General features: G+C 43.8%; 1 long non-coding RNA gene across 1 annotated transcript; it reads right to left on the bottom strand.

The window, feature by feature from the left end:
- Positions 1-416: 416 nt before the first annotated feature.
- LOC138284321 (uncharacterized) lies at positions 417-27,729 on the bottom strand. Its single transcript, XR_011201381.1, has 3 exons — positions 27,503-27,729; positions 15,014-15,128; positions 417-1,391 (listed from the first exon to the last, which is right to left on the bottom strand). It is a non-coding gene; the product is annotated as an uncharacterized lncRNA (long non-coding RNA).
- Positions 27,730-27,756: the final 27 nt, after the last annotated feature.

Genomic DNA, 27,756 nt, shown 5'->3' on the forward strand with positions numbered 1-27,756 from the left:
GTTTTGCTGCATCTGCCGGCGACTGGAAAAGAACGTTTCTGGAGCACTTTATGCACATAGTACCACATACACGCTGGGTAACTAGTTTACAAAAGATAGGCTTAGAACCACAAATAAATTAACATATAATATTCTGGAGAATGCTGTACATTATACTGATGCACAAGAGAAAGCAGCATCCGTTTTGCTGCCATCTGCTGTTATCCATCTTGATCTGGCACAAGATAGGCAAGGTAGGCATACAGGGAAACATTAGGATTTAAAGTGTGTGATATGGAAAAACCTACATTATTGCCACTAATAGTCCCAACTCTAGGGTAAGATGAAGCATATTTGAAGTTTGACATGAGGAATGAATGAAGGAATCAATACATTGCATTAATCAAAAAATATATTGTCAGTAAGAGGTCTTTAAAAAACGTGTATATATTACAACATTTCCCATTAAAAGATGGGAACATTAAAAACTGTCACATCTATCAAATAATAAAATGGGCATGCTCTGCACTGGAAAATAACACAATCAGCATGTCGTTCACAATTGTTTATAAAAAAGTTAATCATTATTTCAAAATAATCACTGAGTACAAGAACTCCCACTCTATATGCATATTATTATATAATATAGGTTGAAGGGTCTGTTTCATACTTCTGCAAATACATATGATCACTAGTAAAATGAATACCATAAGCAGTTGTACTACTCTGTGATAGTTCAAATTGTATCCACTTAAATGTAATGAGTTGTGGAGGCACTTTTAATACATGATGTTTTGTATAACCTTGATGCTGATTACTTGTGATAAGTTTTTTGTAATTTACATTTTAGGGTCTCCAGATCCTCTGATAAAGCACAGGCTTCAATGCTGCCAAGATGAGACAGGGGACCTGATGGACCGTAACCCAAGAACCACCAGTACATTAACTGGGGAAGGTCTGTTCTCGGCAAAGATTTGTCCTGTGAGACTTACAGGATTATTTGTAGTTAGTGTCTTAAGATACATGTTTCATCAGGAAAGGACACACACAAGAATCCACGTTACTTATTTTAAGACTCTGTTCAAATGAACATTCCAAACTATTGGACACAATGTGGATAGATAAAAGTATAAAGACAAACAATATCGTGGCAATAACCAAAATAGTAAAAGGAACACAAAATACAGAGAGGCAGCTTAAAAGATTACTTTATGAAATTAAAATCCCAGAGTCAATTTTTCAACGTTGAGTAACTTAATCTTTCAATCAATATATACTGTTAAGAGGAAAGTCAGAGTTCATCTTCCACAAGTTAAAGTCTTCTTTATTTTCTCAATATTCAAACTTTAGAACATCCAAACGTGTTTCGTTCCTATAAACATGAAAGTTTCTCAGGGCTGTTTGAACAATAACTGAAAAAGATATAAAATGAATTTGGTTTTACTTATATACAAGCCCATCATAACAAACATGATTAAAAACAATTAGGTATATATGATTTAAACCTTGGAACTTTATAATACTCATACATTGATCCACAAGCCTAAAGAGCATGAACATTTTATATACTCCAATCATAATTAGGCCCTTCATGACAATTAATCATCGTTCAAAGAGCTCACTCCCAATCTAGGAGGACACAAACAAATGCATAATAATTCGATAAATTACTTATATAATAGCTCTAGATTGGACAGTACTGCCCTCACTTTATCTCTTGTGATATATTGCTCTCTATGTTCATATGTGTCCATAATCACAGTAATGGCTGTCGAAAATAGGGTACATTATACTCGGGGCCACCGGAATTGTGTGGCAGGAGAGTACCAAATTATGCAGCAGGGTTGACAATTATGGAGCTACAAAAGGTAATGATGCGGCATAATACAGCACATTTTGCAATAGTATTTCATTAAGTTGTCATTTTAATTCATGTTAACACTGTCTGGGCAAATATTTTACCCCATCAGCACACATTTAAAAACCAAATGCAGCAATAGGCAGCTGAAAGATGACTAGTAAACTTCTGTGAGGGGCCTTCCACTGCGCAGGAACAGATGACACCACATTTTTAGTAACGTTTGATCAGTTTGAGCTAGAAACAATGCATTAAACTCTGCAGATTATGCAGCAGTGATGGCTTATGTGTCAAATGCAGCAGATTCATAACTATGCCAAAGACGCTGCAGCATCGCATAATTCCAGTGGCCCTAGCTATACTGAAAAAAAAAAAGAACTTTAAGACAATACTCAGTTTCTGTGTGGCTCATTACTATATTTCAACAGAGGATGTTTACCAACTGTTATTACTAGAGTCAAAATCTGGTGTTCAAACTGTCAATTCAAGTAAAATTGACAGCATTCAGACACAAATGGTTTTCACAGTGTTCCAACACTAGGTTTCTATACAATTCTTAATGTGTTCATACAAGGTCCTAAAAAATGGAGACAATGTATGTGCACACAAGTCATAATGTTGTTGGAAATATACTTCCACTGAGGTTTGAGAGACCTCATGGATATATCAGTGTAAGAATACTGCCTATTCTGGACCTAATGTTTTTATAGACACATGAAAAATTACATAAAGCAAGAAGAGGAACTGAACCCAACCTTGTTATATGTAAAATATGTATTGGACGCCATCTTGGTACAAATAAAGATAAAAGCCAAGTGTAAAGAGCACTTATCTTTGTACTTATAATTCAGTCGTACATGTTCTCATTGGCAACAAAAGCACATATGTAATTGACATAATTTACGGTTGGTTGTATATGTCCGCAACCACTGACCGACGGCAGTGACCCTGTCTCATCACATATAGCAAGATACCATTTGTAAATGGGCAATACAAGATCCAATTAAATTGGGATAATATCATGAAACATAAAAGATGTATACTATAATAAAATGCAAAAAATGTTGCAGTCAAAAGTTCCAAACAAAGCATTCCTCCATCTGTGCTTGTAAACCAAAGTGAGTGAGAGAGGACTACGTATAGTGATGCTAATGGCAAATGGAAAATTTTATGAGTAGCCCAATACAAGTATGTAATTACCCCTAACAAATAATAATACCAATGCATCCCATTATACTTTAAATGTGTAAAATAAAAAAATAAAACAGAAACTGCCCAAGCTTCTGAACCAAGGGAAGCAAGAGTGGACTACATGTAGCAATGATAGTGCAACGTACTTCTTGTTTTGTAACCATCAATTTTAATGTAAAATTGACAAATATAAATAGTGGAAGGTGAATGAAAATTAGAGCATGATAACCTTGCAATCTAAAACGGCAAACAAAAAGTGTTATGAATAATCCGATAAAGAGACCTAGTAGGTAACTATCAGTGCATCATTATTCACCTGGTAGTCTCTGACCCAGAAACCAAACCTCACAGGGAGCAGTTCTAATGTGCTACTAAGCAGATGTGGACTCGGCTTGGTGAGCGGAGACCCCAAACTGCACCCATTTTAGGCTGCAGCTTACCAGACAGTGCAGTTATGTGGTTTGCAGAACACATCTTGGGTACTTTCAGAAAGTTGACCTAGGAATGCATTCCGCCCTTTGATTACCATTGTCTTTGTGGTTTGTAACTCATGTTTTCTGGCTATTTGCTGTTTTTTTGCTTTAGGCTCTCCAGGTTCAGTTCATCCTTCCCACTGCTTAAACTGTGTCTACTGTGTTCCTCCACGAACTCCCTTTCTGAAAACAAGCCTTTAAATCTTGTCCTTGTCTTGTCACATTTGCTGTGCATTCAAAGATCGAGGACAAATGTCACTCGCTGTCTTCTGAGGACGCTTGTTTTCTTTTCTTTCTCTGAATTAAAAGTGAGAAGTTTTATGTGATAATCTTGCTGGATCATGAGGGCAGGGCAGTCTTTTTTTCTGGCACACAACAGCAATTAATTGAACTGTGTAAGTATTTCAGGATATATATCAGAATTTGAAACAAATGAAGAACATTTTTTATTATTTCTGAAGTGTGTTGGAAACAAATACTTTTAATATGATCAAAGCAAATCATTACACTAGGTGATGCAATTTACACACATTTTAATTTGTGCACTATGTAGTTTTATCAGTAAAACTGTAAGTCTGTGAAAATGTAATGATCATTTCAATTGAAAATGTGTTGTCTGTAATGGCAGTGTGCTACTATAACCTGCTTATTCCGCTCTATGCCCCTCCACTCTACCCTGGACCACCTCGCACCACTGCACTCTACTCTGCACTACTCCATGCCACAGCACTCTGCATCACACCACTCTATGCCTCTTCATGCTACTCCTCTCTACTCTACCCTGTACCGCTCTACTCTATGCCAATGCACTCTACACCACTGTACTCTCTGCCACTGCACTCTACACCACTCCAGTCTAGGCCACACCAATCTACTCTACACAACTCCAGTCTACACCATTGCACTCTATGCCAACACACTTTATTCTGTAACACTCAGCTCTAAGTCCCTGCACTCTGTGTTAATCCACTGTAAGCCAATCTGCACCTTTGCACTCTGCAGCACTTTACTTTACACCATTACACTCTATGCCACTATGCAACTGCTCCCTACCCTGCACTACTCCACTCTACACCACTTCACTCTATGAAACAATCTACTCTAGGCCACTGCACTCTTCTCCACTCAGCGCCACTTTACTCTATGCCACTGAAATCTACGCCACTCTAGTCTTAACCACTGCACTCTATGCCAGTGCACACTACTCTGCGTCACTATGCTCTACACCACTGGTCTCTATGCCACTCTACACCACTGCACTCAGCCACTGTATTCTGCAACACTGCATTCTCTGCCACTGAACTCTATGCCACTCTACCATGCACTACTCCACTTTAAAGCACTATACTGTACTCTGCACCACTCTATGCTACGTTACTCTGCACCACTCTATGCCTCTTCACTCTATGCCACTCTACGCGACTGCCCCCTTGCACCACTCTATGCTACGTTACTCTGCACCACTCTATGCCTCTTCACTCTATGCCACTCTACGCGACTGCCCCCTGTATCACTCAACTTTACGCCACAGTACTCAGTGCCAGTCTAATCTGCACCACTGCTTTCTACAATGCTGCATTTTATACAGCTGAATTCAATGCCACTATACTCTGCAACACTCTAGGGCAAATGCACTCTACACCAGTCCACTCTACAGACCTCGTGTATGCCATTCTATGCAACTCCACTCTATGCCACTCCAATACATGACACTCTATGCCAATCCACTCTAGAACACTCTACTCCACTCTTCGCCATTCTGTTGCAACACTCTACATGACTATCCTCTATGCCATGAATTTTTAGCTATGCAGAACAGCATCCACACTGCTGTGCAAAGGCAATAGCTCTTGCATAAGCAAGACCTATTGGCTTTGCCAGTGCTTGTTCCGTCAGAAAGCATTGTCAATGCTTGTTCTAGCAGGAAGCAATTCTCAATTAAGACTATGGAAGACTGCCTGTTTCGTGGCATTGTGATTTTGTTAGTGTAGGTATAGCCATTTTCTCTACCTCTTGTGGTGAGGACTACTGTACTTCTGTGTAAATCCAGTGTGTGACTGACTTAGCATTCAACTGTATATGATAAAAAAGAGTTTTGGCATGCTTATGATCCTGGCTCCGAGAACATGTGCAAGATACCATGTTTTCCCCAAAAGACAACCTCTGCCTCTTCTGTGTCCATTTATGCCTCTCCAATAAAAATACTTCCTGTTGTTCCCTGTGCTTAGAAACACTTCCCAAGTCCCCACTCCTTACCAGGCTCTTGTTATTTTCTGTCTCATGAATGGAATTAAACATTTCCTAGCTAACGAGAAGGAAAGTTTAAATTCGGTTAAGGACACAGAGACGAGGATAATGCATTCTCTTCTTCACTTTAATAAACAGCAGGTTCAAAGTCAAAGACATTAACTACATTTCCCATGAACATACAGTCCCAGGTGTCTATAACAACCAATAAACAATCATATTGTAGTCCCAAGTCTATATATGTCCATGACGTTGTTTCCTCTTCCTTCTTCTTCACTGTAGGAATAATTTCATGCACCATTAATCTTTCTTTGAATCGTGCCTACAGAAGAAGTGAAGTTTATTATATCCATTCTGATACGCATTGAAAACCATAACAAAAATATTCATACACAACCAGAAAAAGGAAGAAGCAGACTTAACATTTCAGCTGTTGAACAGATCAAAAAACATGTTGTGTCATAACAAAGACCATGTGTGCAATTACGTGTCAACTGAATGGCTAATAAGACTGGCTCAAATATGCAGTCTATACTGTTGCTAACTCTTTTCCAGAAAACCAACAGACCACTGGTATGCATCAATGCAATTCAAATTCAAAAGTCTGGAACATCAAATATCACCTGTCAGTGCAAAATCGGGTGGGAAGAGTTATATATCCTGATATATATAATAAGTGGGATAATCCTTGCCTACGTGTCCTTAAAAGAATTGAAACTTTCCTTCTCATTAGCTAGGAAATTTAGTATTCAATGTCAGAACTGGAGGCGAGGATAATGCACGTTCTAAGCTTACTTACCACAAGAGATGCAGCCTCATAAGTAGGTTTAAAGTAAAACCTTTTTAAATGTAGACTTGGATGACCAATAGGCCGCATTCATGGTACCCTCAAGTCTGCCACCTACCTAAATGGCTTTTGAAGCCATGTCTTTCCTGCAGAATAAGCCCCAAACCGGCAAACATCAATGCCTGCCTCTGACATTATCCACCTTACCTATCTGGCAACAGAAGGGGAAGAAACTGCCTTAAAGGGTTTCTTAATAGATATCAGAAGGTGTCTCTCAACTGGCAGCCTAATGTGTGCTATCATATCCTCATCCCTTAATGCACAAAGCTTAGGAGAGTTTTGAAATGCTGGGTAGGATACTGACCTGGTATTGGTTTTGGTCCTCCTAGAAACCGTAAACATCTTCCCTTCTGGAGTGAAAACTCTTGCAGAAATGCCTAGAGCTCCGACCTCAGATACCCTTTTGTGAGGTATCAAGCACAGGTGAATGGCTAACTTTATCTATGTTTCTTTACGATTAAGGTACTGATTATCTTGGCATCTAAGCAATAGTCTCAAGACCAGATTGACATCCCAAAGGCCGGAGTATCTGGTCTCTGAGTGCTTGGATAATTGAATACCCTTCATAAGCTTGCCCACCGATGGGTGTTCACCAACCGGTAAATTGTTGATGGGGCGTGTCCCGCCAAAATGGCTGACCTTAAAGAATCAACTGTGCAGTAGGCCGATCTCTGTCTGTAACTTCTACGCCCAGGGGATCAAGATTCCTCTCCACACACCAACGCATCCTTCGTGTCCAAGCCAATCAATATCTCTTGATGGTACTGAGGGACCAAGCTTGTTGGATGAAATGATCAGCTTCGTTCGAAAGTCTTCTGTTCTGCCAATGATGCCTGAAATTCTCCAAGCCATGAGCCTGAGATGTCCCTGGAGAACCAGAGGATGTTGATGGCCGTGGGGATCCAGAAGGATGCCTGGGTAGGATGAAAGTTCTATTGGAGCCACCCAGGACATTTCCAGCAGGGAAGGGAACCTCGCATTAGCCTTCCATATCGATGCCTTCTGACGCTGGACTTGGGCTGCCAGTCTGGGAATTAGTAGAAAAGGAGGCACGGCGTACAGTTGACCCATCATCCAATCTTGGAGGAATGCGTTCATCGCTCTGGCTCCTGGATCTGTTTGCCAACTGACATAGAGGGGAAATTGTGTGTTCAGCTTGGATGCGAATAAGTCCAAGCTGTGGGGACCCCATCTGTCAATGAGAGCTCGGAACACTGAAGGGAGTAGTTTCCAGTCACTGGAATCCTTGATATAATGCAAGTTCCAGTCTGCCACCGAATTCTGAACATCGGGAAGTACTCCGCAGTCACAGATATCTGGCAATGCATGCATTAGCACCAATCCTTTGCCAGTTCCGCTAAGGCTTTAGATCTCCTGCTTCCCAGTCGGTTATGTACTGTACCACCAAAATGTTGTTCTTCCTCAAGAAGATACACCCCAAAACTGTCTTGGGTGAGGAAGCGAACAGCAAAAGAGACCACCAGGACATCCAGGCAATTGAGGTGGAGGTTGAGTTCCTCCTCCGTCCATTTGCCCCCTATGGAGGATCTCTGTGCATTTTGCTCCCCAACTTTGCTGATTGGCATCCAATTCTAAAAATCAGATCTTGGGCTGAGCCGGAAACGGCCCTACTGTTTTGGCCTCCATTTGGTCGATCCACCATTGGAGCTCCGTTTTGACCTCCATTGTCAGGGGAATCAACTCCAAGTACATAAGCCCCTCAAAAGGTGGGCAGCTTTCAGGAGGTGTACAGCCCTGTAGTGTAGGGGACCCGTAAATATCACCCAGATTGACGAAGACAACAGTCCAACAATTCTGGCTAGCTGACGTATCGAAATCCTGTCTCTCCTCAGAGTCTTGGAAAGTTGTTTCCTGATTTTGTGCATTTTCTGCATTGGCAAACTCAGAGTTGCAGACCTGGAGTTGATGAGACACCCTACGAAAGTAATATTTTGCATAGGCGTCAGCTCCAACTTCTGAGCATTGATCACAGATCCCAGGTTCTGGAACAGCGTGATAGTCATGGTCAAATGTGTGAATTGCTGAGATCGGGTCTGATGCGTGATCGGGAGGTCGTCCAGGTAGATGATCAATGTAAGCCCTTTCAATCGCAGGACTTCCACTACCGGTCGAAGACGTTTGGTGAAACGACATGGTGCCGAAGAAAGTCCGAACATTAGTGCCTGGAATTCGTATATGTGATCCTGCCATGCAAATTGGAGGATGCACCAGTTTGGTGGAAGAATGGGGACTGAGATACACATCCTTGAGGTCCAGCTGGACCGTCCAGCCAACCTGCAGGAAGGAGGTCCCTCAATAGGTGTATAACCTCCATTTTGAAGTGGTGGAATACCAACCACTCATTGAACTGTTTCAGATTTCTCACTGGTTGATAACCCTTGTCCTTCTTTTCTACAAGAAAGAAGTTGCTGAGAAAACCATGGGGGTGAAGTACTGATCTGCAAATTGCCTCTTTTTGTAATAGTTCTTGGATCTCTGAGTCAATGAGGTTTGTCTCTTCGTCTGAGAAGTACTAGGGGGAAGGTCTTACTACCTGCACTTGGATCCCCGTAGAACTCTATGTGGTGTGCTTATACTGTTTCCATTACCCACGGATCTGCAGTAATCTCTACTCGTTTGTGAGCAAAATGTCTCAATCCCCCCCAGAGGCTTTGAGGGAAAGAAAGGGTATGCCTTACCATTAAAACCTCTAGAGACGTTGGCCCCTTCTCTCGCCGCTCGTCTGGCTTTGCCTTTACCTCCACCTCAGTTGGGGAAGAAGACCCCTTGACGGCCGTCATGCCATCCATTGTTCCTCTTGGGTTGTCCTCTGTAGGAGGCTTGATGGTCTGGATGAGTGGAGTTTCTTCACAAATGACTCTCTGAATGAGTGCCCTTGCGCCATCGCACTGGCCTCCGATGTGGTGAGCTCACCAAGTTTGGGGTTGATTTTTATTAACAAGGATCATCTCCTCTCAGCTGAAAGGGCACAGTTGGCATTACCTAGGAGGCACACCGACCTCTGCGTCCACCCCATGACAATGTCGGTCGGGAGTGGCTCACACATTTGTTTGGATAGTTCTGCCAATTCAGTGATCGTGGTCAGTGGTCCCAAGACATCCAGCAGTTTATCTTGGCACGTCCACCAAGAGTGATCGATCCCCTTCTCAGGGTCTCTTATATACTTGGAAAAAAAGGTGCACATTGTCCAGGGTTAGAGCCACCCTGACATCAAGAGAGGGTCTTGGACATTCTGCCCTCAGGCGAGCGCGCACCTCCATGTCTAAGGGTTGCCTTATCTTGCAGATATGCTGCTATTTTTGGTCCGATGAGTCACCTGAGTTGGAATATCCCCTCTGGGTCAAACATATCAGCAGAGCCTGCCTCCCCTTCCATAGAATCAGAGCCAGCAGATCCGGGGTACCAAAGGCATGCAGAGTCCTGGTCTTCGTCGGATGAGCCGCCATCATCAGTCTCACCCTCCCCTTCTTTGGGTAACCCTACAGTTTGGGACGACTAAGTTGTGGTTTTCTTTGGGATATACTTTCTGCCCAGAAGGGAGCATTTTATAACATTTGCGCACTCTTAGAGAAAACCTCTCAAAGATGGTTGAAGCCCTCTAGATGCCCCGCGTCATTTTTCTGGGCCTAGGAGTGCTCCTTAAGGGTTGTGGCTTGGATCCCTGACCTGGGTCAAGCTGAGGTCCTGCTCCCCCAGCGACCTGTGACATCAGGTTATCCACACTCCCCTGCAGAGGTGCAAGCGCCCTGGATATAGCCACTGAGAGAAGCTTGTCAACTTCTGCAGGGAGTCAGCGTTGGGGTGGCCACTTCTCTTCAGACAAAAACCCAGGGGTATATTTGTGGTCCCTGAAAGGATCCATTAAATATGAGGGTGTAGACAAGTAAGGAGATATACCAGAAAAACACTCAACTGTATATTAAAACGGGCAGCCCCCTCGCCGGTGCTCTGGACTGACATAATGTACTACCAGTTGAAAACAATTGTAAAATATATGTAAAATGGCTGCAATTGCTGTGAACACATTGGGAGGCCCGATGGCCTGTAGAGTGAGCCGACCGTACTCGCAGTGTAAAGCGGAGAACAGACCAAGTTTGTGGCGTCAGGTGAGGGTTGGTATGGCTTGAGAAACTAGAGAGGTCTACAATGTAGACTCTAGAGTAAGCCCTAATGTGTATCGTATGACTGAGGAGTGCAAAAGAAGCTGATCCTTCAGATCGGGATTCACCCGAGGAATGCTGGTGGTGCAAAAGAGCACCCTCTAGTGGACCTGCTTTAAATCAAGAACAAAGTGAGCTCAGCCCGAAGCCCACTGTGCGACACAACCTGTGAACAGAAACAGTGGCAAAACAACAATGGCAATATAAACAGTGGCACAATATCAGCAAGCAAAGCGTTTATACATCCTGTTAGAACTACAACCTCCCAGAGAGAGTTAAGGAATGTATGGAACTTAACTGATAGAGCAGTGAAGAAGAAGGAAGAGGAAACAACCTCATGCACATATATACACTTGGGACTATGTTAGGATTGGTTAAGCGGTTGTTATAAACACCTGAGACTGCATGCTCATGGGAAATGTAGTAAATGTATTTTCTTTGACTTGAACCTGCTGTTTATTAAAGTGAAGAAGAGAATGCATAATCCTTGCCTCCGGTCTTGACATAGAATCAACATTCAGCTGTGGATGACCAATTTTGTAATATAAGCTAGGGAAAAGTCTGCATATCCAACAAAGTCCATGACTAGTTCCTACAAGATGCTTTAAACACAGGACATTTTCTGACTGGAGCTAGGCCCATGCACTTCTCCCCCAGATCTAAAATACATACTGGAACCAATGGGCCAATTCATCTTCAATTCTCTGCTAGCTGTTGCATTTGTGCTTTTATGATCCTCAAGATACGAACAAACTCTGTGGCACATCTCCAGCTGGGACTAAGATCTGCCCAACAGGCTCTCTGCCTACACAGGGGAGACAAATGCACTCCAGCACAAGGAGCTGGTATTCAACAGGAAAAGAGAATCCTCAAAAGTCTGCTTGTTCTGCCGCAGAGAACACTGATGTTACCCGAGTGAGTGAGAAGCGACAGGGGAAGAATTGATTACCCCTGATGACACATTTGCCAACTAGGGCAAAAAGGAACAGGCCAACACCCTAATTACCAACTACATTAAGTCTTGTCTGTTGAACCACAGCTACCCCTAAGATGGGGAAATCTTAACCCAATAGTCTGATTGCAGCTTCCTCCCCAAAACACTACTGGTCCTCCTTCTAAACCTTATGCTGGCACCACTTTATCACAAGCTAAGCTGAGGTTCCCACATGCAACTCACATACTTCTGTTACTACGTAAATTACTTTTGTACACATATATACCCCCAATAAAATGTACAACAAAGAAAATACTTTCCACATGTCCCAGGACTAGAGGAAAATTCCTTGTAGATACACTCCTTGAAGATTCTGCACATTGAGCAAGGTGTGGAGGATCCAATCTGCTTTTATTTTTATTGCATCGGTAATTGGGAGGAGAGGTTCCCTGATTGGTAGTTTTTTTAAACACATTTTTAGAGTTTACGTTTCACAGCAAAAAATAAGCTCCACTGCTCTGTTATTTTTACTTTCATTATTAAACTCATTATGTCACATAAACACGTTCGTCATTAATTGTCATTTTCAACAGGGGTGTGGTGTTGTTACACCCATCTAATGATGTGCCAATCTGCATGGTGATTTCAGTAAGGCTAGGTTCATTTTGTAGGAACAGACCTTCAAAGTATTTCCGATTGTCTCTTACACTGATTTCGCCTATCCCCAAATCTTGGAATATTATTTCAGAAGATTAGTTTAAATTCTTCAGTGTCTCCATAAACTTACACCTTCTTATCCGTGAGATGGTGTGATGCTATTAATTTTGTTTGACCAATGACTTTGTGTTTCACCACTGTGCATATTAGTTGCTCAATGTTCACAAGTAGCACATTATATGTTTTGTTCAGCCTAGCCGCCTATTGGCTTTGACATGGCATTAGCCATTACTTTCGGTATTCAATTTAGCTGCCTATTGGCTTTGACATTGCATTAGCCATTACATTCTGTATTCTGCCTATTGGCTTTGACATGATATTAGACATTGCATTTTGTATTCAGCTCAGCTGCCTATTGGCTTTGACATGATATTAGACATTGCATTCTGTATTCAGCTCAGCTGCCTATTGGCTTTGACATGACATTAGACATTACATTTGATATTTAGGTTAGCTGCCTATTGCCTTTAACGTGGAGTTAGACATTGCAGTTGAGAATCCAAGCTGTATTTTTCCAAGCTATGTTTTTCCACAAGATGAACCAAGCTGTTTTTTTCTCACACCAGACTAGACCTGATAAGAGAGAATACATTTGGTGTTTTCCTTTCTGCTCAGGCTTGGGAAGAGGAGAAGTCTAGGAGATCTGGCCAGTCTCCAAAGGCTTGCGTAGTTTTCCCGAGTCTGAGAGGAGGGGGCACGCTTTTGTAGGGATGACTCGGGCTACAGAGAATTAGATTGGAATCTGCTTGACTTCAGGCTGGAACTTGGTGCCAGTTGCCAGTCTCCCGTGTGGGTAGATAATCTCTTTCTCGCAGTTGACCGGAGTCATCAACTTGCAGACCCCAGAAAGATGAAGCTGTGAATAGACCTTACACGGTGAAGTATTTGATTGTATATGCTTTGCATTAAATATATAACCTGCTGTGTACATTGCAACTGAGATATATTTTGTTTTAATGCTGTGACTACTTTTGTGCTTGAAATCTAATAATTCGTCCCTCATGAACTTGTGTGTGGGGAAGAATTAACAACAATAAAGGTCTTCTTTGAACTCAGAAGTGCATTCTTGATATGTTCTGTAAGCTCTGATACGAGATAAGTAGGAAAGCAGAACAGATGGTTGCAGATAAATATATTTTCTTCTGTTGAGGAAATGAATGACAAAACAGCTATACAATGGGAGTTACACTTCAGTAAGCAGTATTATTCTAAATTATTAAAATGATGTTACATGAGCCAAAAAGTGCAAAAATAAGTTGAAGAAGTTTGAAACCTGAAGATGTTATGTACTTCTAAAATTAGTTATGGACAGGTTTCAAGAAGAAATACAAAATACAAGGGGAGTGAATTCCTAAGAGATGACAAAGTCTATTGACTAGGAAAAATAAACTCCTAGTCAAAGAAATATGATGGACTTGCCAAAATGCTATCTGGCTACATCAGAGAGACAAGTATAACACTGTTTTAAAATACATTGAGTATCAGTTGATCAGACACAAACTGCAAATAAGAGGATGCTGGTATAAGACCAGAAGAGAATAGGACTACGGACAATGTCCTATGAAAATGTTTCTCCTTTTAAATTAATTCTTTGAGATGAAAGAATATATGACTGAATCTTATTTTTAAAATATTTTAAAAGCATGGCATCAATAATTTATTAAAGGCTTTGTGAAGCTATTATCTCATTATAAAAAATCCAAAATTGAGCTACTTTTCAAAACTGATTGTGAAGTGCCTCCACCAACAGGCAATATATGTGAACAACATATGGGAAACAATAACGGTTAACTGTGAGTCTACCAGTGATGGGCTCATTTTTCCAACTTAATCCTTAAGTTTCTGTGTGTGTTCCACGCTTGGCTGCTTAAGCGTTCAGAAGGGCGTTCATGTGCTTTGTTTTTTGCATGTGGTGTTCTATTTCAATGGGGAAAAAAATAATGCAATCCCACCCCTAAATAACGATGGGTTAAACCTAGATCTGTGACTGGGGGGTAAGTGTTTGAAAGGTTTCAACACTCCGTCCATCATTTATTTTGTGATGTTGCTATGTGTGCCCTAAATGACTAGGGCATTCCCACACATGGGTTTGGGGTGCTTAAATAGCGCAAATCCGACCTGTAGGTATTAGAGTGCTTTACATGAGCACCCACTTACATTACACAGGAACACTTTTCATTTTTTTTTTTAAAGCATGTTACACACCAGCGCCAGGTGCTGTGGCTTAAAAAAAGCATTTGTCTGTAATCAGTAACTGCAGCTCCTCCTTCTGAACCTGCATGTGAAAAACCGAGTGGAAAATAGTCCATTTAATGCAAAGATAGTATTCCAGCCACATCAAGTATCACCCTGACGCCTTTCGCCGCATCCCTGTCCCCTGCCAAGAATTCAAGAGGAATTCTGAGAAAAAGCGGTTAATATTTAGAACACTCCGTATATCCAAAACTGCCAGCATACACCAAGGCTGCACTTAGAAAATGCTTTGGTAGGGACACAATATGTCAAAAGTTGGAAAAGCAAATACAGTGTGCTTGACTGCAGATATGTGCATTCCTAGAGAGTTCATTTGTAAATGTGAAAAAGTACCTTAGGAAACATGTAGTCAGTGGAAAGGCACTGGCCAGTAGCTGTACTTGGTCCAAGCTCTGCACGACGGCATGGAGGCAGAAGTGAAGCAGGCAGGAAGTGAAAGCAGATGATGCTATGGCCAATGAGAACAAGCAAATTAGTGTGACGTTGGAATCCATGAATGTAAGTTCAGGTAAGTAAGGGGGAGTTCTAAGCCCCTTTAAAGATTTTTTTTTACTCACAAGATTTCACAAGCATGTGCGTGCAGGCAAAACCTAACAATGCAATTCCAAAGGTTCATTAATCTAGGGAAGTTCCTTGTGTTTTGAGAGAAGAGGTCAATAGGGAACTAGATATCTTACTCAAAGTAGGAATCATTGAAGAAGTGGATGCGGCTGAGTGGATTGCATCTATAGACTTATCGTCTATATACCACCAAGTGAAATTACATGATGATAGACAAATTTTAACCACCTTAATGACAACCGGGGATGTTATCAATATGTGCGGATACCATTTGGTCTCGCTTCTGCGGCAGCAGTCTTTAAAAAAATAATGTACAAATTGTTTATGGAGATGCCAGGTACAATATTTTTTCAAAATGCCGTACTAGCCATGGGGGAAGAGTAGAGAGCAACATGACATTAGAGTGAAAGGTGTTGAAGACTTGAAGAAGTTTAGGGAATGTGGCCTTATGGCTGAATTTTCTAAATGCAGATTTGGTGTGCAATCATTAGATTACCTAGGGCATGAAGGTACAGCTGAAGGCATAAAATGAATTATTGAATGCATTGAGAGATTCTCCAGCTCCTTCTGGTAAAGATCTACAATTGTTTCTAGGGTTGGTGAAATGTTATGCAAAATGTATTCAGAACTTTTCTGAGAAAAACATACAATTTAGGTCAACTCAAACAAAAAGCACATTTGTATGGTTAGATGCTTTACAAATGATTTTGAAAATATAAAGGATGATATTTACAGGGCAAAGCAATTATATGGTTTTGATCCTAAACTTGACTGCATTTTATGGCAGGTGCAGGTAACAAAGGAATTGGGGCTGCATTGAGTTAAAGAGATGTCAATGGTAATGAGTTCACCATAGCATTTGCATCAAGGGCATTGTCTCTGACTGAAGAATGATATTCAGTGATTGAAAAAGAGACTCTTGCTGTTGTGTGGAGGGTAGAACACTTTAGAAAGCTTGTGTGAGGTTTTCATGTGGAAGTAAGGTGTGACCATAAGCCACTTTTAAAGTGTTGTCTAAAGATGGTTTACTTATGGCTATCCCCAGGATTGCAAGAATGTCTTTAAGACTACTGGATTACAGGTATTGTTTGTTTTCTCTGCCAGGCGTCAGATATTAAGTAGCAGATTGTTTAAGTAGGTTACAGTTGCCATTAGAAGAAAAGTCTGATGAGAATTGGGAAGAACTGTGTGTGGTTTGGGCTGGAGGAGACAATATGATTGCTATTACTGACAAGGAATGGAAGGATGCTAGTGTAGGAGGCTGGCCCTCTATGTAGTGTGCAAAACTAGCACACTGTGTAAAGGGCCCAGGCAACCACACATTGGTTTACAGAGGTAAAAACTAGACCACCTAAAGCTCTAATTTTTTATGGTAGCTTGGTCTAGCAGTTAGGCTAATCTTGGAGAAGTGCAAAGCATTTGTGGTACTCACAAAATCAATAAAGCAAGACACACACTCAAAAGAATAACTCAAGACCAATTTACAAAAATATTTCAGATTTTTATAACATTTTTAAGACCAAGATCATCAAAATCGGGTAAGTACTTTTTAGGTTATGAATTTTTAAAGTTTAGAAAATCTCTCAGTTCTGTGCATAATTACACACCATATGAATCAATGGAGAAATCAATGCATATAAAATCAGGCAATGCGTTTACCAATGTCTCCTTTTGCAGATATGTGGAGGTCATTGGTGGGCCCTGTGGACCAACTGGAGAAGTTTGGGCGTCTCCTGGTTTCAGAAGAAGCAGCTGCAGAAAGTTGTTGGAGCTGGTGCAAGGCCACTGCAGGGGACCACTTAGAAAAACACTGCACAGGTGGGCTTCAAGGTGAATCCGGTGGGTTCCCTTGGAGTGTCACGGTCGTAAAGGATGGGGGACCCTTAAAACAAAGCTGGATCTTGGGTGCAGGGCACAGAGCGGCAGGGTGCAGAGCGAATCCGTGAGCCAGGAGCTGTGCACAAAGGTGCCATGGGAAGCCGGAGGTAGGTCGCTTTGAGGGTTGCTTGCAGGTCAGCAGGGGCACTCTGGTGGGAGGTCCTGGTGTTTTCTGAAGTCCCTCAACTGGGGCTTCCTCCTGCTCCTTTTTCCAGTCTGGAGTGGACCGCCCTTCTGGGTGTCTGACATGGAGTGATAAGTACCAGGGGCTACTGCACGGTTGGCCACTGGAGGTCACAGTGCCACCAAACTTGACACATTGGTGGGTTTTGTCCTTGCGGTCCATCGGGTGAAATTTAGTCTGGCTGTATCGTCCAGTTTCTTGGTCAGTAGCCGGTCAGTGAACTGGATTTTAATGGTCTTTTGGTCTTTGTTGTAGGAGAGTGATGCCTTCACTCTGGAGAGAAATCTTCCACAATTTTTAGGAGAGTGGAGGTACTCTGGGGGTTTGTAGAGTCCTTCAGATGTATGAGTAACCCTTCAGTGGCAATTGTTGAGTCCTGGGTGCAGCAGGCAGGGTTTGTTGTCTTTTTCTTGGTGCAGCAGGACTTCAGTTCTCGAGCCTTGAGACTTCTTTGTTGCTGGTCTTCTTTTGTCCTTGGAATGTGAATCTCTGATCTAGGGGTGCATCCTAAATACTGTATTTAGTGGAGTACCTAGTAGTGACCAATGGGTCACCTACCTTAGGGTGGCTATACCTACTAAGTGACCACTTCCTGTGGGCAGAAGTGACTTCTCTACCCCTGATTGACTATTTTCCTTCCATGCAAGGTGGAGGAAATGAAATGGAGGGGTCACCTCAAATGGAACACCTTTGGGGTGGTGTCAGCTGGGGCTGACCACTCTTCATGTCCTTAGTGTGTTTTCCTGCCATTGTTCCCGCCAAAAGTGGGGGTTTACATTGGAGGCAGCCATCTGCTGCTAGCAGCAGGCTTGGGGGTCAAGTTTCAAAAGCGGTAAGCCCTTTGAAGCTTGCTAGCAGGGCAGTACACATTTCTCAGGAAGGAAGTGTGACACCTCCACTAAGGAAGGGCTTCGTTCCAGGACCCACAGAGCAGGAACTCTCACCCCAGGGTTCCAGAATCTTGTCTCTGGGGGCGGCTGGCTGATTGTGACCGGCCAGCAACTATTCCAGGGTAGTTAGCTTTTGCAGGGGGCACCTCTAAGGTGGCCCCTGGATACATTTTGCGATACTGATACCAGTTTGGATTTATCATTCTGAGCTGTTTGATACCAAACAACCCAGGGTTCAGAGTGGCCAACATGTAGCTTTGAAACTCGTATTGACAGGTGACCAGCACATGCATGTAAAATGGCTGCTCTGTTCACTTACTATGTCCAAGGTTTGGCAAGGACATATTGCTCATGCATCTATGCCCAAACAGTATAGTGTACCCTGACATAGGGCTGGAAGGCCTGCTAGAGGGGTGACTTACCTATATTCTACGCAGTGTATAGTGGACAGGGCACACATGCTGTATGCCATGTCGAGTTTGCATTTTAGGATTGCACCAGGACATCCAGCCTGCAATGACAGCAGTGGGTGCATCTGGATGCATTCCCCTAGAGGGTGGCACACTCTGTGCTGCTGCCCTCAGGGGCCTACCCTTAGTGCCCCATACCCAGGGTACCTAAGTACCATTTACTAGGGACTGACAGTGGCAGCTAAAGGTGTTTGCCAATTGTGTCAATGCATCATAACAGTTTTGGGAAATAGATCTGGCCCAAGGAGCCTGGTTAGGTGGGGCCCTGGACAATAACAAGTTTGAGACCACATCTAATAATAGGCAAAAAGTGGGGGCTAACCATTACAAAATAAGCCTTTTTTCACATCTAGTGTGAATGACATTGTTCTAGAGAACATAACCAATTGTATTTTGAAGGGTTGGCTTGAAAAAAGGAGTCTGGCAAAGGAGTAAAGAAGTTTCTGGGAGGTACACAATGAATTATCAGTGATTGGTGACAATGTCTTTAAAGGGATTAGGATCATACCACCTAATGGCTTAAGGGGGGGCTGTTGTGAAATTGTGTCACGAAGGGCACCTACGCATTGTCAAAAGTAAAAAGAAGATCAAGGAGAATTACTGATGGCCAGGACAAGAGGTAGTGGTGGAACAAATTGTTAGATAATGTGAATTGTGTGAGGATGCTGACAAATCTCATGTTTTGTTAAAACCACGTGTCCAGTACCATGTCCAAGGATGACACAAGAAACCACAGGAATAGATACATGGGACCTATAAGTGAAAACAATGGTAAGGTATGGTATGTGCTAGTAGCAATCGATTACTTTTCTAAATGGCCAGAAGTAAAGTTTGTAAGTAGTGCTAACACAGAGAGTGTGGTATTATTTATGGATTACATTTTTCAGAGAGAAGGACTACCCAAAAAAGTAATAACTGGTAATGGGGTACAGTTTAAGAGTGTGCATATCAAGATTTTTCTTAAACGTAATGGCACAGAATATAAACTGACTTCAATTTATCATCCCAGTAGAAATCGTGAAGTAGAAAATTTCAACCGTGTGTTGAAGAGATCTTTACAATTGGCAAAAAGTAAGAATCTTAATTGGAGGATGAGCCTATAGAAAATGGTATGGATGTATCATACCACCCCCACGGTTAGAGGATATAGGGGGTCATTCTGACCCTGGCGGTCATGGACCGCCAGGGCCAACGACCGCGGAAGCACCGCCAACAGGCTGGCGGTGCTTCCATGGGCATTCTGACCGCGGCGGTACAGCCGCGGTCAGAAACGGGAAACCGGCGGTGTCCCGCCGGTTTCCCGCAGCCCCTGGGAATCCTCCATGGCGGCGCTGCAAGCAGCGCCGCCATGGGGATTCTGACCCCCTTCCCGCCAGCCTGGTTCTGGCGGTTTCTCAGAATGACTGCCGCGGTCTTTCGACCGCGGTACGGTCTTCTGGCGGTTCCCGCCAGGCCGGCGGCATCCGCCGGCGGCGGGGGTCAGAATGACCCCCATAGTCCTTTCACCATAATTAAAGAGAAGGTACCTTTCACGAAGGACAATCAGGGCTGGATGGTAAATTCTATGTCAAGACTGGAGGCTCCGATTATGCTTCTCAAACTTTACTACTCCAAATATAGGAGCCAATGAAAAAACAGTAACACAGTAAACACACTACATTTCTCATGAGGCTTTGAACCACGTCTCCAATCAACCCACAGATAGTCTGAAGGCATCACTTACAAAATAGAGAGGCATCATTTTAACTGTCTCTTTCTTAGCTGCTCCGCAGTCAAGATAGGTGCCTCCCTATAGTGTTTCCATGTGTAAATACTGTTTTATGCATGTAATTTGCTTACATCTCAATACACAATTTTAGCTGCTTACTGTCGGAGCACGTCTGCGTTTCTTTGCAGGTTTACTTTTCAGACTGTCAGTGGGGTTACCGCCAATCAGCTGACATAGCTACTTGGCGGCTCACTCACTCCCCGTTCTTCTCAGATGCATGTTGCGCCTTCTAGGAAACATTTTACCCCAATTCTTACCCTCTTTACCCCTCTCTTAAAACCCTTTTTTTTTTTCCTATAGCATGTCCCGCAGCAGCATTAGCAGTGGTGTACCATTTCGGGGAGCGAGGTCACGTGGGTAGCCCAATTGGGCTACGTGTGCGCTGCCTTTAAGATTGCCAATCGGAGCACTGTCATGCTGGAGTGCTTCCAAACACTTTGCTGGTGCGGTCTCTCCCCGGGCTGTAATAATAGGGGCCTGTGTAGGCTTGGGTCACCTGGGGCACTATTTTATGGACTTAACAAGGCTTTTCAGGAGTTTTTCTCCCTGTTCTAAGTCCTTGCTTTATATTTAGACTTTGGTGACTCTCAAGTTCCTGCTGCCAGCCTCTTGCTCACACCGATGTCCTGATCCCTGAGCTGGGCTGAAATAATTTGTATTTACAGGGTCTCTCCTCCCCCTCTCGCTCCTTTTTGTGTTGATTGAAGACCCTTGCTTCCCTCTGAGGTTTCTGAGTGTGAGGAGCTTTCCTCCAGTGAGCATGTCTGAACATGAGACATTTGATCAGGGCCTGGAGGCTTATGGCCATAATGATGATGAGTATTATTACTATGAAGAGGGCATGGAAGAAATTATTGATCAATCTGTACACAAATCTCTTGATAAAGCCCTCAACTCAGCCTATCTACCCATTTCTCAGCGCTTGCAAGAACTGGCAGGATGCTCCTCAGTCATTACTCCATCTGGAGTCCACCTCCCCTTGCCTATGCTTCCCTCCTCTACCTCCCCAACCTCTTGGCTGCATTCAGTTGTCACTAATGGCTCAGGGAGCCTTGCCTGACCATGCTTATAGCAGAAGAGCAAACTCGGTCCTTCCTCCGCCAACATCTTCACCTGCCACCGACTCTGATTCACATTCTTCCCAAGAGTCTACTGCTCGCAAACGTTCTAAGAAACATTGGCCTCAGAACGCAGCAAATCAGAATTGATGTGGATCGATCCGGAATTGGTTGAACTGGCATCTGCTGAACCGGGGCCCCTGGCTGAGAGTCAAGTTATTTGGAGACCACTTTGAAAAGACATTGCCAAATTTGTGAGCACTTTTACATCCCTCTACAAGTCACAGACTTCTTTGAAACATATGTTCAACCCACTTTTTGGCCGGGCCAGCTGCGACAGAGGACGGGTGACTGGCCGCTTCAACCAACAAGGTTTCAACCCCAGACGCAGGGGTTATAGTCAAGACCCAGCCCAGGTGGACTTCTATCTGACCACATCCAGGGGGCACCGAGGCCTCTTTAACAGAGGGATCAACAGAGGTTACTGCGACTCCGATAATCAGTGCAATGGTAAGGAACCTTGATTCGCCTTCATTTCTTACCCTGTGTGGCAGACTGAGACATTTTTCACACAACTGGGCCAAAATTGCTTCGGATTGCTAAGTGCTAGACACAGTTCAAGCTTATTGTATAGAACTGTTGCAAATCCCAGTCCAACCCTCTCTTTTTCCCAATAAGACGTGTCTTTTATAGAATCAGAAATCTTAGCGCTCCAGGTAAAACAGGCTATTTTGCCAGCCTCCATACATCCACAGGGTATCTGCAGGAATATATTTTTGGTTCAGAACAAGGGTGGAGGTCAGGGACTCATTCTCAATCTAAGACACTTCAGTCCTTTTGTCATTTACCGTCATTTCAAGATGGAAGGCATCCATCTATTGCGGGACTTGCTTCAATAACAGGATTGGTTGGTTTGTCTCGATCTAAAGATGCCTATCTCTTGGTTCACATTTGTCCCACAGACAGTATCTTCAGTTCTGATGGAAAGGTCAATGGTACGAGTACCAGCCCCTCCCTTTCGGTCTCTTCTCAGCCCCTTGGGTGTTCACCAACCTTCTGAAATGAGTGGTTGTCCGCTTGCTGGAGATGGGAGTTCACATGATCATCTATCTAGACAACATGCTCATCCTAGCGCAAGACAAATGTCAACTGTTGACACATCTGTCTTGGATAATGTCTCTGCTACAAGACCTGAGGTTTGTGATTGTAGGAAGCTGGCTCTGTATATACTATATCGAAATGAGATATAATGTGCACAGAGTCCAGGGGTTCCCCAGAGTCTTAACAAAGGCTAAAGTAGATAATACTAATGCTCCCTTTTGTGGTAGTGTGGTCGAGTAGTTAGGCTTATCAGAGGGAAGTGCAAAGCATTTGTTGTACACACACAGACAATTGAAGAACACACTCAATGACTTAACTCCAGACCAATGGTTTTTTTATAGCAAAAATATATTTTATTAATTTCTTTCTAGAACCACAAGATTCAAATTGCAGGTAAGTACATTAATAAATACTTATTTCACATATAAATCAATATTACTTTGTTTGGAATCGGTCAGTTTTACAGTTTAATAATAAATGGCAATAATCTGTTTTAAAAGTTGACAGTGCAATTTTCAGAAACCGTTCCTGGTTGGAAGAAAAGTTAGTATGATTTACAGGTAAGTACTTGACTTACAGTTTCAGTCTCCAGGGGTTAGGATGTCCACAGGTTAGGGTTGTGGTTGTCCCCGAACACTCACCACCAGCAACACGGGGCTTGCCTAGTGCAGGGGTCAAAGTTGAGGCAAATTTAACATGGGCTTCTATGGAGACTGGGGACCCTGGGTTTCAGATCTGCTGACAGGTAAGTACCCGCGTCTTTGGAGGGCAGACCTTGGGGGTTTAGAGGAGCCCCAGAGGGCCACAAGTAGGCACCAAACATACACCCTCAGAGGCACAGGGGCGGCCGGGCGCAAACAGAGTGCCGGGCTGCCAATGCGTTCCTATGAGGGGAACACAGGGGTCACTTATAAGCTGCAGGCTGGGTCCAGGGGGTTGGGGTTGGTTCAGGGAAAACCACAGGCTGGAGACGTAGGAGGGCCACCTGCTGAACGTTGCTACAGCAGTGGTCGGGTTCTCCAAGGCATGGGGGCTGCAGGTTTAGTGTGTCTTTGGGAGTCGGATATCTTCGTCGTGGTTGGGGGGGGGTCCTCTGAATCCACACTGCAGGCATTGTTGTGGAGGGCAGAAGAGGGCAACCCAGGGTGGGCACTTGCTCTGAATCACCTGGCGATCCTCTCTGGCTGGTTGGGCCACCTGGACACGGGCTAAGGGTGCTGAGTGGTCAGGACTCACGGATCCAGGGAGGCTCTTGACACCTTTGGTGTAGTTTCTTTTTGGACAGGGCTGCTGTCCTCAGGAGTTCTTTGTCCTTTGTGATGCAGGGCAGTCCTTTGGAGCTGGCAGAGGTCGCTGGTCCCGTAGGATGCGTCGCTGTTCTTGTGCAGGTTCTTTGAAGCAGAAGACAGGCTGGTAGGGCTGGGGCCAAGTCAGTTTTCGTCTTCCTTCTTCTCTGCTGGAGTCTCAGCTTAGCAGTCCTTCTTCTTTCTTGTCAGGTCGCCAGGAATCTGACGACTTGGGTTCACGGGAGCCCTTAAATCCTGGATTAAGGGGCATTACAGGAGTCAGTAGCCAATGGCTACTGTCCCTGAGGGTGCCTACACCCTTCTTGTGTGGGGAGGGGACATAAACCTAACCCTATTGGTCCCTGTCCTCCAAACTAAGATGGAGGGTTCTGCAGGGAGGGGTCACCTTAGCTCTGGACACCTTAGGGGTGGTATTAGCTGGGGTGGTCACTCCTCCCTGTTTTCCCTAATTTTCCCACCTGACTTGCCGCCAAAAGTGTGGCTTTGTCTGGGGGTGGGGTGGAGGCAGGCAATTCCACTAGCTGGGGTGGCCCTGAGGTACTGTATCAAGAGTCTTGAGCCTATGAGGCTCACCGCCAGGTGTTACAGTTCCTGCAGGGGGGGGGGGAGGTGTGAAGCACCTGCACCCAGGACAGGCTTTGTTTCTGACCACAGAAAGCACAAAGGCTATCACCCCATGTGACCAGAAACTCGTCTCTTAGTGGGAGGCTGGCACAGACCAGTCAGTCCTGCTCTAAAGGATTGGGTAAAATACAGGGGGCATCCTCTAAGATGCCTTCTGGGTGCATTGATCAATAAATCCAACACTGGCATCAGAGTGGGTTTATTGTGCTGAGAAGTTTGATACCAAACGTCCCAGTATTCAGTGAAGCCATTATGGACCTGTAGAGTTTGTAATGACAAACTCCCAGACCATATACTCAATATGGTTACACTGCACTTACCATGTCTAAGAATGGACTTAGACAATGTAGGGGCATATTGCTCATGCAGCTATGCCCTCACCTGTGGTATAGTGCACCCTGCCTTAGGGCTGTAAGGTCTACTAGATGGGTGACTTACCTATGCCAGAGGCAGTGGTTTGTGGGCATGGCACCTTGAGAGGGATGCCAAGTCGACTGCCTTTTTCTCCCCACCAGCACACACAAGCTGCAAAGGCAACGTGCTTGGTGAAGGGGCCCCCAGGGTAGCATAATTCATGCTGCAGCCCTTGGGGACCTTCCCTGGTCACAGGGCCCTTCGTACCATGGGTACCTATTACAAGGGACTTAACTGTGTGCCAACTGTGGAAATAGTGGTACAGTTTTAGGGAAAGAACACTGGTACTGGGGGGCAGGTTAGCAGGATCCCAGCACACACTCAGCCAAGTCAGCATCAATACCAGGCAAAAAGTGTGGAGGGGGAGGAGTAACTGCAACAAGGGCCAGTTTCCTACAGTGATCAATACCAAAAAATCCACAATGATTCCCTTGCAACATGTAGAATTCTTGGAGTTTCAGGTGGATTCCATATCAAAGCCCATTCATTACTTCCTCCCCTGAAGGTCAAATCCAAATGGTAGTTGTGGTCTACTCTATCTAAACAGATGGTGTCTTTGAGGTCCCTGGCACGGATTGTGGGATTGCTGGCATCTTCAATCCAAACAGTGTTCCTGGGTCCTTTACACTACAGGCCTCTTCAACGCTTGAAGATACATTATCTGCAACAGGGCTTCAGTTATGACCACCTAATACCGTTGTCCCACGATGCCCAGGAGGAGCTTCAGTGATGGCTCCTGCACATGGAGGCGTGGAAGGGCAAAGACATTTTTCAGGGCCTCCCCTGACATTTTCATCAAGTTAGACACCAGTCAATGGTGCAGGGGAGCAAGGTGCTGAGAGTATTCTACCTGCGGTTGATGGTTGTCCGAAGAACTGGAACTTCACACCAACTGTCTGGAGCTCCTGGCATGCTCCTTCGCCATACGGTCCCTTTCTCCCATCAAGAGCAATTGGTGTATCCTCTTTCAAATGGACAAGGTCTCTGCGGTTCATTAAACCAACCGCCTGGGGGGGACCAGGTCCTGTCGTCTGGGGCTCATTGCTCGAAAATGTTGGCACTTTTGCCTTTCCCAGAAGATAACGGTTCTAGCAGAGTTCCTTCCAAGCAAAGACAATATAGTGGCAGACTGGAACTCAAGGTTCCTGGTGGATTACAGCGATTGGAAACTCCATCCGTATCTTCCAGAAGATTGTTCAGTCATTGGGGACTTTTCAGGTGGATCAATTTGTATCACACTTTCATGCTCAACTCTAAGAATTTTACAGTTGGAGACCAGATCTGATGGCGGTAGTGACGGATGCTTTTCTGCAGACTTGGGCAGGTTCGGTGAATTATACGTCCCCACCGTTTGCCATGATTCCGAAGGTCACAGCCCAGGCCAGAAGTTAATTGGAAACACTGGTTCTGGTTACTCCAGTGTGGAAAAGACAATCTTGGTTTCCGACTCTTCTGAAAATGTCAACAGTTCTTCCCATCCTTCTTCCTTTCTTCCTGCTACTTTTCTTGGATCTGGTGGGTTCTCTGCATCCTCTGGTTCTGCAGAACTAATTTACTCTCAGCGCCACATGAATGTGTTACCAACAGACAAACATGCAGGATTAAACAAACTTTGGAACACAACTTAATGGTAAATCTGGAAGGGAAAGCTTACGTGCTGTATATTTACAGGACCAAGTTGCTTGATTTAGATAAGTATTGATTTAATTAGGTATGTATTGTTTTAATTGTACATTATTTAGACATTTAGGTCTATAAATGTATATTTGATAATAGTATAAGTTATGGTTGTTATATATGTTTATTATGTCAATTAAAAAAAAAAAAAAAAAAATGTTTTAGTTGCTAAATTTTAATCATACACCTAGACTGAAATAAAACCCCATGTTTAATTTAAATGATAGGTATTAGGGGGTTAGGTGCATTTTTAAGGAAAGTAATGTTATGTGTTTTAAGGCTGAAACATATGTTTTTATTTTATTCTTATCACTTTTTAAACTTAATTCCTATTTCCTTTCTCATTCAATTGTTGGTTGTTTTGCTTTTATGGTTGAAAGTAACCGAATAAAGCTATGTGTTGATGATGATGATGTCAATAATTTATGGAAGGAGATGTGTTGTGTTTATGTATTTACTTTGCCGCACGACAGCTTATACAATGTACCTAATTGTCGTAAAGTGGGATGCTGTTAGGTAATGGGAACATAGTAGGTGAGAGTTTTGAATTTGCGAGCCAACCGGTACGGACGCACTGACCCCCTTACCAGTGTTTGTGCTTACTGAATAAAAGAAGATAGTCAATAGAACGTTTTGTGAGAAGATTCAACTTAACAAGCTGCTAATATGTCCTGCCATGAAACACATTTAAACTGCCTCCCTCGATAGACCCTCTTTGAAATCGAAACTTGTCCTAAATTGCTGAAATCAAGCGGGCGAGGTGATGAAAACCGAGGCTGTCCTGGCAAATCCAGGGTGCGGGACTCCCTGCTTGGCATCGATGGCCCTAGACCTGCTTCTCTCGTTTCTCATCAGCAGACGAAATTCCCTCTCATGAACTAAAGCCAAACCTCTTCGTGTCGGTCTGTCTCCCCGTGCGCCCCTTTGACACAAGCAGGTGCACGCACCGCAACACAAGAGCACTCGAGGGACGCTGTCTTCTTCGGCAGCATCGCCTCACGTGCAGCCAGCAGTTCCGGTTCACGTGCGACTGGGCCATGCCTTCCGGATCAGCTGGGACGTCTCGTCAGGTGCAGCAGGCTGGGAAGTCTCTTCCGGTGCACCAAAGATTTCTTCAGGGATGGGGGTGGGGGCGGTCTTTTCG

This window comes from Pleurodeles waltl, chromosome 3_1, assembly GCF_031143425.1.
Source record: "Pleurodeles waltl isolate 20211129_DDA chromosome 3_1, aPleWal1.hap1.20221129, whole genome shotgun sequence".
Taxonomy (NCBI): Eukaryota; Metazoa; Chordata; class Amphibia; order Caudata; family Salamandridae; genus Pleurodeles; species Pleurodeles waltl.